General features: G+C 30.1%; 1 protein-coding gene across 1 annotated transcript in view; it reads right to left on the reverse strand.

Moving 5' to 3' along the window:
• Positions 1–10,070, reverse strand: part of LOC125064597 (BMP-binding endothelial regulator protein) — a 45,927-nt gene extending 35,857 nt beyond the window's left edge. Inside the window, exon 1 of the mRNA XM_047671727.1 lies at positions 9,704–10,070. The gene's annotated coding sequence lies outside the window, so the exon portion shown is untranslated. The remainder of the gene's footprint in view (positions 1–9,703) is intronic.
• Positions 10,071–12,771: the final 2,701 nt, after the last annotated feature.

Below are 12,771 nucleotides of genomic sequence, written 5' to 3' on the forward strand. Positions count from 1 at the left end.
GTTCAATCAAAAACCTTCTTTGAAACACAGTGAATATAATGGTACAAATTGAATGTCAAAATATACAGCGTTTTTTACGTACGAATTCAAAAAAGCAGCGATCTTTTTATTGATATAAGATAGATTACGAACTGCAATCGATCGTGAAATCAGGTTTAGCTCAAACCACGCCTGATATTCAATGACAGTAACAAAATGACAGTGATAAATTTGCATCAAATTGTACAACAATAAAGAAGCTCACAAAGAAGTTGGGTTAACATACTGAATGACAGCGAAAATTAGAAAAATTAAGGCATTCCGATATTTTAAAATTGTCAGACATGAAGAAATTATAAATAAATCATCATCGTCGTCGTGGTGAAAAGTAATAAATCAAAATTATAGGCCACGTTTGTTAAAATACATCGTTGTGACCAGGAAAAGTAGCTACAAAAAATATTGGTACAAATTGAATGAAAAAACACTAGTTTTGTAGGGTTTTTGATGCCGGTAGTATTCATTGAAGTTTCTAAAATTTTTCTGTCAGCGCTCTCACCAGGCCAAGACCTTAGAAGCAATTTAACAAGGTTTTTGTTTTCGAATTTCGTACATATTTTTTTTTAGGGCAAGATAAATTTTGATGATTCGATGAAAAACCTTAAACAGCCAAATTCGGTATCAGTACCTTCATACCAGAGGTTCAATGAACTCTCATTAAAACGGCAGTGACAATACAACGTTCATTAATGCCACATAATTCGAATAATAAAATATACGATCTAAAAAATCTTAAAAGATTTAAAAAAAGTCAAAAATTAAATTTCATAAGTTAGGACGCCGAAAGCATAAGCACACTAAGATCCTAATATTTATGCTATAAAGAAGTTTTATGGCAACATAATACGTTCCGTTGATAACTTTATTGTTTCAATCTCATCGCTTATTAATAGCATGTATGAAATACAATATGTCTTGATTAAAACTATAAAAAGAAAAAATCCACTCTGCAAGCGCGTTAATACGCAACATGTGGTTGCATCCATGCATGTGGGTATTACATACAAATAATAGAGATTATTATCAATTCTTTGTATCTGCGAATATCTGCAGTTGATATATACACGTGATATTGAAAAAAAAAACAATTCATTTATCTGTTATATTTTTTTGGAATTTTTAAGTTACACCTAAATATAAACTGATACAAAATACCCACTCCCTTGAAACGTAAAGGTCAATGACCTGGCATAATTTAGTAATCAAATCTCATAAAGAGCAAATTTTGTATTACAATGATCGTTTAAGGATAAGTGCGAAACACAAACAGTATGTTTACAGGGTCATCGAGTTACAATCATCTATTTGCAGGAAGTTCACAGTTATATAACACTGGCTTAATCTAATTATTAACCTATTTAAACTCTTATCTCCTTTGAAAATAATAAATGTACAAATCGTACCCTCGTGGAACATGAATAAAAATTATAAAATTAATCACACGCTTAACGCTGTACTTAACCTTATAATAAGAAAATACTAGTAAAAATAGGTCAAAAATCGATAGGTGTTTATTATCTTTAAATAAATTTAGCACTTTTTAGATATGAGATGAATTATTAATAGATCGAATGAGGCGCACGAAGCGTGGCCGCGATAGCAGGGTGAGCGGCGCGACCTCGCCGCAACCGATAGTGCCCACGCAGCCTGATTGTCGCCAACAAGTCGAAACCAACACTTTTTTACATTCACCCGTGATGAACACTGACTCCAAATACCGACACATAAGGCTGATTCTTCTACAGCAAAAATCTACAAAATTAAGTTTTCTGAAAATCCTTAATAAATGAAATTCCGGAACTTAATTGGGGCGTTCGATTTATTTTCTTTCCGCGAGTTACGTTTTTATTTATTTTAAATCAAATGTTATTCTATATCTATGGAACTGTGAGATATGTATTACACTAATTACTTTTAGCACATTTAATGAGTCTTCAAAACTGCACATATCATAGAGGCAGTGACACAATTTTAACACGTTTACGTGACAGATATAATTCGCTTCACTAAACTTCAAGACCGTCACACGTCGATGCCTAAAGTACGTTGAATACTTCATTCCGCACCTATGGTGCGTGTCAACATAATTTGTACACATAAAAATAAAATATAATGAAACCTTTGACACAGTTACTTTAAGTAATTAACTTTATATTATTAATTAATACAAGATATTAAAAAATAAATGTTTATTCATTGGCATTTACGTTCAATATGAAATTGCGTTAATACAAAATTTATTATGTTTTCATAGAATATTTAAATAGCCTGTGAACTTCCCAATGCTGGGCCAATGTGCCAGCAGTTGAGTAAAAGTTTTAGAGCAAATTCAACGCATATGATACAATCTCATTTAACATATGTAGAAATCATCACGATATTTTCTTCCATTTAAGAGCATGAGATGAACTATATATACAGATTAATCACATGAAAAATATCTACGGTTAAAATCTATATTTGCAAATATAACAATAGCATTACATCTGTATGTCTACGTAATTTAACATAACTGAAAGATTATGTGTATACATATAATAATTTTAGCATAATATTGGAATATGAAAATTTAATTAAAATAATTATGTTATTAATACTGTTTAAAAAAAAAGTCGCAAGAATAAAATAAATAGGGTATTCATTATTTAATAAATTCTTATTAAACACTTGAAGATTATAATAAATATTAACGTAAATAAAGTTGCGTTTTCAAGTAATCCCAAAATTAAAAAAAAAAAACAAAATGGACTTAAAACTTTCTGGGACAGCAAAGGCATATGACAAATTCTTAGCTATTGTGTAGTGTACTGTTCCTCAAAGCATGAATTCAGCCAAACTTTTAAATGCGCTATATGCGAACCTTTTGGGTAAATTTAGGTTTTCGTGCAGATAATATGCTTTCTTTTACTGATAAAAATACCTGAATTGCACGTATATGTTTATAATACATATGTGTTCTAATGCATGATATAAATATATCCCAAGAGTCATGGGCCATTTTATCGTTACCGAAAATGTGTTATGGCAAACAAATACCGTTAACTTATAATACATTACAGTTTATCGTTAAGCTACGAATAGTCACATGTATGTGACTTGTCGAATGAAATTCTGTGGAATTTCATTCGACACGTGCGGGTACGATATTTTCTTCACTATCGATTAGATGACAAAGTCGAATTAAGCACATGAAAACTTGTCCCGGTTTGAATCACAAATCTTCGGTTAAGATTAATTATTATTATTAAATTACTAGCTGCCCGTCCGGATTTCGTCCGGTCAAAATAATTTTTAATAACACTCCAATCCAATCTCTAACAACCAATAATCCATATTATATTTTAAATTTATTAACTGTTTGTGAAAAATAAAAATATTTTAGTGTAGGTATTAAAAAGCAGACATTGCACGATGACATTGCACAACTCCGTGTGCATAGTTTGAGAGCTTGCGCGTCTTGATAACAGGGTCGGAGGCTACTCATTCTCATTATAATTAAATAAAATGAATGGATTTACGTCTCAGCAATTCACAATACTTGAATCATTATTCTCTGAAGGCTCGTTTCGACTATGAATAGTTTTCTGCGGTCATTGAAAACCTAACATGTATTTAAGGATATGTCTCATTATATTATAATATGTACTTATTTATTTACTATGTTGCGTTTTCAATTAAATGTAATTATTTATGCAATCATTAATAATAATTTTCAATGTTAATTAATATATTAATATAATAGTTTATATTTTCCTACGCATTAATTATGGCGGAAATTGATTTCCCTGCAGATTAGTTTGTTTAATTAGTTCATTTTTTTTTATTTTGATAAAACATGCATCACAGTTTAAATGTATAAATCCAGCTTCGTCACAAAGAAGAAAAAATATTATAATTATTTAAAAAAATATACGCATAAAAATAAGAAAATGCCATATAAAACTTACGGACGTTCATATAGTCCATTTGATGGTAAGTGATCATTCCTTATATTTCAAACGCTACTAACCTTGGGAACTAAGATGTTATCCATTGTGCCCCTAGTAACACTGACTCAGTCTCGCTTAAAATTGGAACCTTACAATACCATGTATTGTTTCTTGTTTTCGGGTAGAATGACTGATGGGTGGTACCTTACCAGACAGGCTCACACAAAGCCCTTCCACCAAGTATTTGAATATTTTTAAGTACATTTAATTGTTAGCCGATGTGACATTTTCTGTAAGCTTAAACAAAGTTAAAATTAACTTAAATGTTTTGTTATTGCAGTGCAGCACGTAATAACAACTGGATAATAACAATACAGTGATATTGAACCGAGTTTAATATAATAATAGTAACTATATTGTCGTGTAAATATTCCGCTCTGACGGACAGAAAATGATAAATATATAAATGAGATAAGAACACTAATTAGAATATGTGCTAATTAGATTTGTCTAAATTAGTCAAATAATAATTATTTATTAATTGAAAATACTTTATTATTACAAATATTATATTAAATAAATATATTATTTTTTTTGAGGTTAATTTAGTTTATAACCAATGACAACAGTAAAATATTACAAAATGTCTAATTAATAGCAAACAATATATTTATCTGTTATCTTCCCAAAGTTTAGCGAACAACATTATGATTTTGATCAATAATATGAAGTTACGTCACTATAGTTCGAGAAACTAATAAGTAGGCCATCATACTCATATTGGCATCACGGCGCGGCGTCTCCCTGCAGGAACACATTATTTTTATGCCTCAAATACTTATAACATATAACTTGTATCTACGTCGTAATTAATTCGATATAAGTACATACATTTTAAATTACATCATAGGTAATTGAGCGAAATTGATACATTTCACACTATTGAGTAATATTATAGGAATGTCGCGATAATAGGAGCAATCGAGATGATAACACAGACGCAGTCATTTCCGTAAAGAAGGATCCGATAAAATTCAAATTCTTTAAATTATTACCTACATAGATAAGGCGATTGTGATATCTACGTCATGCATATTGATGAAGCTTTTCGATAAGCGGTATTTGATTGTTGCTAATTTACATTTTCGCAATAACACAGACATTATAGGATGTGGGAGTTCACCTGTTTCGTATTTCGAGCTCAGTTATTTTTTAAATGTATATATTTACGGAAGTTGTCCAGTTCAAAACATAATTCGAGAGTGTATTTAATATTTTTTGAGTTATGAATGAATTATTTCTTTAATTGACGTGTAACTTCTTGTTATGTTTTTAAATATAAATAAGTTTTCAGGCAATGCAAATATTAATATGACGTTCTTGTTGACTTTAAAATACGACACGTGTAGGTATATATTTATATTCCTAAACTAATGCATCCGGCTCATGCATAATGATGTAATTATTTGAGAATGAAACTTTCGTTAACGTTAAATATTAAATAACATTTCAGTTGAATCTGTAGACTAACACTTGAAAAACATTTATACAAGAAGTCCGTTTATAAAATAATGCATATTCATGACTGAATTTGACGAAGTTTAATACTATTTTAGATACGGCAATTTGGATACTTTATTTTACTACTTTTCTACAATTTTGAATCTCATTAGAAGAACAAATTAAATCATAAGTTACCACGACTTTGTATATTCTGCCGAGAAATACCAGTAAGAAAGTTCAGTAGTTACTCTTTTCCGACCAATTAGTTACATAGATATGATTGAATTATATGATAAATACAATTAAAAATTAAAATATTATTTGTCCTTCGGCTGTATTGTAATTTAGACTTTAATTATCGGCGTTGAATGATCAAAATCAAAATCCATTCGGTAATTTTCAAATTTATCGCGTTCCGACAGACAGACAGACACAGTGGGGAGAACATTGTAAAAGATCAACTGATTACGAGTAGCTACGTACATCATCCGTGGTAGGGCTTTTTGCAAACCTGGCCCGATTTTCTAACGCTAAACAGCAATAGGCTTTGGTCGGGTTGGCTATTTTCTATGGAAGGAATAGTTATAATATTTTCTTACATTGCCAATATATTAAAAAAGTTGAGCCACCCAAAATTTCATAACTTTTCCTCGCTTTCAACTTTCTTTTTCTTGTCCTTAGATACTAGTGCAGTGTTTAAATTGATAAGAGCTATATCGACTGTTCAGTTATGCGATAGTGCTTCAAATATGGTAAAATTAGACGTATTAATATCTGTATTGTAATTGATATGGAAGTCTTTGGCAGGAGTTATTGTAATTTAATACGCATTAGAACACTTACCATAAATTGGTGCATCTTGTTGAATGACTGTTTCTGGTTAATTTTACTCAAAGATCTGTATTTCGCTAATTGAAATGATAACTGATCAATTTTATAAAAACAAATATGATACTAAAATTATTAACATTATCGATTGAATTAAATACGAAAGGTTAAAATTCATCATATTAATGAAATGTACATTATAAACGAATGAGTAAATTGGAACCATTGCTGAAGCAAAAACTTATAGAGCTTGAAATAGCTATTAAGAATTCCGGATGTAGTTTGCGATACGTAGGTGTATTATTAATATTTTATATGAGTAAGGGTGCGTCTGTCTGAACAACTGCTATGACTCATATTTCGCTGAAAACGATGAATATTCAGCAAGTAAGAGATATCGGGCCTAAGAATAAATCGATTTTGTCACTATATATAAATCCTATTATTCATACAACTATCGTCGGAAACAACATCTTGACATTATGCTGTCAAAGAATTAAAATTTATTGAATTTATTATCATTGAAAGTACACTTCATTATAACAAAAGATTATGCAAAAAAAATGTCTTCCGTTGGTTAACTACAATACTGAAAGGTTCATTTTGAACCTTTGAATACTTCGTAATTGTATTTTTAGACTATAGTAAAAACTTTTTTTTATTTTTTTACCGTAACAAACCAAGTCTATCAAACTGTAATTAATTTATAACTCCATATTCACATTTGAATAATTATTTTGAGTGCAAATTAATTTTAGTAAGACTTCGTCGGGGTATTTTTTTCAATTTGACTCACTCACAATGTGGGCGAGTGTAATTACAGATTTAAAGTACATTTTAGTTCCCATGATTGGACGCGCATTGACGATATAAAAAATAGTTAATATTTCCTAAAGCAACAATGTAAGAGCGGTGGTATTTACCAATCCGCATACCTTAAGAATAAAAATTAAAATATTGACATTTATAGGCGGTGGTGACTGCTTACTGTAGCCCAATTACCGCCTTAATATGTATTCAAAGAAAAAACGATATATTTTTTTCAAAACAAAAATCTTAGAAATTTTAGTCGAGTATTTATTTAAGTTACAGTAACTTAGTATTATGACTTTCTGATTTAGTCTTATATAATTCATGAATAAAAATATCGTGCTATCAATACCTTGTTTTTTATTGATACGCGAATGTAATCTATGAATCATTTAAATAGTAAATTGGCTAAATACAATAGATTTGATGTAAGTTGTTTTTCGTTTGAGTGTTCTATATCTTATCCCATAGTTATTGTTATGAATCATAAATTATTTAACGATTCTTTTCTTGGTAATATAGAAGATTTGTTTGTGAATCATACGTTACTTAAGCTATCATTTCATTGAATGTTCTCCATAATTTTATATGTGTGGATGATTCATTAGTTAGTTCATTGTACCATTTAAAATTATCTGTAGGGCAACTTACCTACATACTTTTTAATGATTTCTGACATGTAGGTGCAGTGCCCTCACTAAAATTTGTAAGTTTAGTAATGTTTAACCTTAGTTATTTCAATATGTATTTTACTTTGAGCAAAATTATTTAAAGAGTTTTTTTATTGTTTACCAAAAAATTTAACGCGCATACATAAAAGTATTATTAAAAAACAAATCACAACATTATAAATCATAACATACAAAAGAACTTTAAAGTAATTTTGTTAGGTTTTTTAATATAATTACTTAGTATTGTGATTACTACTGTAGCCTTAAATATTGACAAAGTTTTTTTTTTTACAATATATTTTTAATCTAAAATGGCAAGACTGCGTGAATGATTGATAAAGACCGTATTTGCTACGAGTGTTTACGGGGATCAGGTGATGAATCACAACACTAGTAATTTACTTAGCTATTCAGTTTGTAATGTATCAATTGTTAATGTTCATTGACACTCGATGAATACTTGGTTGATTAATTTATATCTATATTCTACTACCTGAGTATACATATAAGAGATTGCGCGTTCTTTGTTCAGCTCAATAAAGGCAATGAAATCTGGTCATTTTTAACGCTTTTTTGTCTCTTAAAATTATCGTCTTACACATACGTCGTATGTCGCCGAACATGCTGGTTTTAATTGAAGGTACGAGTCTTTTTTTTTAAATCATTAGTTGAATTGCGACTAAGATATATTTTATCTAATTACATTTATCGTTCTGAAATTAAATTCATGTTCACGTAGTTGTAGGTACGCCCTTTTAATTTTATCGTTATTTTATAGTTTTGAACTTTCCGATACTATAAAATATTTAATTTTAATTTCGTACCCATCCTTTTGGGACTTGTATTAATTATATGATCATTTTAATTATAAAAATGTTAATCAACTCAACCTTTTTGTGGTAAGTAATTTATAATAATTATTATTATAAATAAAACCTCTTCGGTTTAATTTGACATTATATAACTGAAAATACTACTACATTTATACAGGTACATAAAACTTAAAATAGAAGATACAGCGCGTTACAGTGAAGGTTTAAGTTTTAAATACATGACAGACACAGTTTGCCGACGGTTTTGCTTGTGTTGAAAAAATTAAGATAGCGTTTTATCTTTGATATAGTAATTATTACTACGCTAGTTAGTAGATGTATCGGTAAATTTAATAATTTTATGTTATTCTAATAAAATTAAAACAATTTTTTATCTGTTCAGTTCGAACGTCAGTGATATCTATTAACATTTATATTCTGTAGAAGGTTTGTTTTAAAACTGTTTACGTATATGTCTTACTTCCTTATTTCCTATATTTATTACATTTAAATAACTGCCAGTTCTAAATGAGACTTAAGCAATATAATTATGAACTTAATTAATTGATAAAATATTTTTAAATTTATATTCTACGAGTTAATTTTATCTAAATATTATGTTAAAGCGAGATTTATGAAAATCATGTAAAAATTACTTAATCATTGACAGCTTTATTGGTATTAGCGCAGAAGTGATACTCGCACTACGAGATGAGATAGCGTGGTTATGAATAAAATACACACTATTTACGCACATTAAGATAAAATATGCAAAATCAATTAGCAAATCTTCGAGCAAAACTTCCTCGAATTTTACGTATATATAAAAGTTTGTCCTTTATATATAAGCGATTGGTTTTACCTCGACGTTTTAGTACCACGTTTGTAGAATCTGGTGTTATTTACTTACTCTATTGCTATGAAGTAACGTCAACTTAAATAAGTAGGTACTTACATACTCATAAATACCGACGTGTACGAGAAGTCAACTTGTCGGTTGGTCATATGCAACTTTCTAATATAAAATTACAAGACAAGCATCCATATAAAATTAAAAAATATATACACAATATAATTTGCAAATTATCGATTACAATAATTAAAAAGTTACCTTATAAATCAGTTCGCAGTTTTCCTTCAGTTATGCTATACAATTATACACTTCACTTTCAGTACACTTGGAAAAGCCCGTTAAGATCAGCGAAAATGGCACATATGCAAATGTAAACAAAGGCAGAGTTGACAAATACACACGCTAGTAAAATCGTATTCGTAAATAAAAAAAATATCTTTTAGTAATATAAAGTTAGATTTCGATCGAGTAACGGACGAATATGACAGGGATCTGCGGCGTACGAGTGCGTGGTAACGAGAGCCACGCAGGCTGGCGGCGGCGAGGCAGCGCGTGCACTGAGTGTGAGTGGTGAGCCGTGGCCGGTGGGTCTCCGCTGCCGGCCGCCGCGCGACTCTGCCCCGCGCGTGCGCCGGACCTGTTCCGAGCACCACTATCTCAACTCTCAAACCAGCATGCACTGCACACCGACACCGTCACTCGCCACTCGCCTTCCTTGCACCGAGTATCGCACAGACCACACACCAATTCAATATATTTTAGGTCCCACTATCGACTACACTTTTGACACTCATAAATATATGCATTCGAGATAATGTTAGACTACTTTATTGGGATCGTTGTCGAGAATGTGCATTGTGGAGGTCGTGCACTGATAAGTGTAAGAGAGGGCTAGCAAAAATAAGAAACAGGACCTCCGCATAGCATTTGCTGACATAAAACATTTTTAGTTTTGTTTTTAATTAATTTATTATACTTGAAAGCTTGTTTTCGTGTTTATATAAGGATAATTGATCTTGCAGTAAAAAATGAGACAGTTTTAAATATAGAAATAAACTCACGTACAATATTTGTTAATCATTTGTATCTGTCGTTATAAAAAGTATCAAACGAAACCATCCTAAAATAATTTAAGGCTTTTTTTATATTGCACAATATGTATATTAAGTATTATATTATTAGTATTTTATTTTTATGCAATAACTTGTAATAAATAACAAATTCTAATTACTTATTAAATATAAACGGTTTTGTAAAAAAAAACTTGAATTAATATATAAACAATAAAAAAGAAATAATAGTCACATTCTTTAGTTTGGTAATTAGGCCAACGAAACCGTGGTATTGTATGACGATTTTAAATTTGAACTAATCTTGGCTTATAGCTCATTGTCTTTAAAGACATTCTCGTCTTACTTTGGGACTCTTTCGCCGTTCTTTTATCTCTCGACGTTTCCGGCGTAATCCAGGAATTTGATGAAGTTTAATTGTATTAGTCTGAATTCAAGCCAATTAATTCCCGAATTCCCTATGAGTCTTATTTCAGTCGAACTAAAATTATACATACGTTGGCATAGATTATTTAGTTCTTCAGTTGAACTAATGCAATGATTTTTAAACTCGCTTGTATTTTATTCCATGGAAAATAATTATTTTTATTTTTCTTACGTACATTACTAGTGAATGTACCTAACATTCACCAAAAAATAAAAATAGTGTTTTCACGTGATTTCATCTATTTTAGCCTTACAGCAATAAACATTCGTACGTGCTAAAATTAAAAAATATTATCGTATATTCACAACTCATTTGCAAATGTGCGAATTGGTTAGTTATGACCCATATTCTTTCGTCTTCTCAATAGCAGACGATTTGACGCTAACCTAAGAAAATTACAGTTGAGAGCAGTAAAAATGGACGACTGCGTGGCCGGTTAACGAGTGACCTTAAGATCTTCACTCCTTTGTCTGACGATATCTTCATTAAACTATGCTGTTAATTTTATCAATGCCGAATGCTGTTATATTCTTATGTTGTTAAAAGCCGAGATGGCCCAGTGGTTAGAACACGTGCATCTTAATCGATGAATTCGGATTCAAACCCAGGCAGGCACAACTGAATTTTCATGGGCTTAATTTGTGTTTATAATTCATCTCGTTCTCGGCGGTGAAGGAAAACATCGTGAGGAAACCTGCATGTGTCTTATTTCAACGAAATTCTACCACATGTGTATTCCATCAACCCGCATTTTAGCAGCGTGGTAGAATATGCTCCAAACCTTCTCCTCAAAGGGAGAGGAGGCCTTAGCTCAGCAGTGGGAAATTTACAGGCTGCTAATATTAAAATGTAATAAATGTTGTTAAAAAATATAACAACCTATTGAAATCTCACTGCAGGGCTAAAGCGTTAACCTTTTGAGGAGAAACTTAATGTTTTTTCGACAACGCTGCTCCAATACGCTTTGATAGATACTGTACAAGTATACATATGTTTAATTCTACTAGTTCTTAGTAGAATTAAACAAATGTATACTATTCTATCGACCATTTTCTTAAGCAAAAGCATCATAATAAATATGCTGCATTATTTTGATGACTAATAAATTTTAACACATACTGATTCGTACGTAAAAAATACGTCGCTGCTCAAAATCTACGTTGCTTTGTTTAAAGATAAAAATAGCTTATACTTATTAACGAAAACGAAGAAACTTTGTAAAGCTATGAGTAATGACACGGACCATTAATCAACTAGAATAACAAACATCTTGTTTATGTGACGTTTGTAAAAAAATAACATCAAATGTTGCTTTATTTATTCTACTACTCTCATAGGCCTGCAGGAATTTAAGATATATTTAGGTCAAAAGATAATATTTAGTTTTAAATTGTTAAAGATTAGCCAACCATTATACGTTTATTTAGATTACAGTTAAATAAATTAAATGAAGGATGGAAAGAAAATTGTAGCTTAAATTTGTATTACATTTAATAAGATTATGTATCTTTAATCTTATTTCATTTACGTAATCCTTATATTTTTACATAAACAATTGACAAAAAGTACATCGTCTACAGACAAGTTTGATAACAAGTTTCAATTATTGTAATTAAGAACAATCTTGTTACATTATTATATTTTCGTTTATAATATAAAAGGATATTTTTTATTAATTACTATGAATATTTCAATCTAAAAATTCCGTGAACTTTTTCTATTTTTGAATTCATTCGATTTTTTTTAATCAGTTAAAAATCGAATCAGATTAATACCGTATCAAATTGTTCTTTGTTTAAAAAACAAACCATAAAGTTTTAAATAAAGAG

Source organism: Vanessa atalanta, chromosome 6 (assembly GCF_905147765.1).
Source record: "Vanessa atalanta chromosome 6, ilVanAtal1.2, whole genome shotgun sequence".
NCBI classification, from domain to species: Eukaryota; Metazoa; Arthropoda; class Insecta; order Lepidoptera; family Nymphalidae; genus Vanessa; species Vanessa atalanta.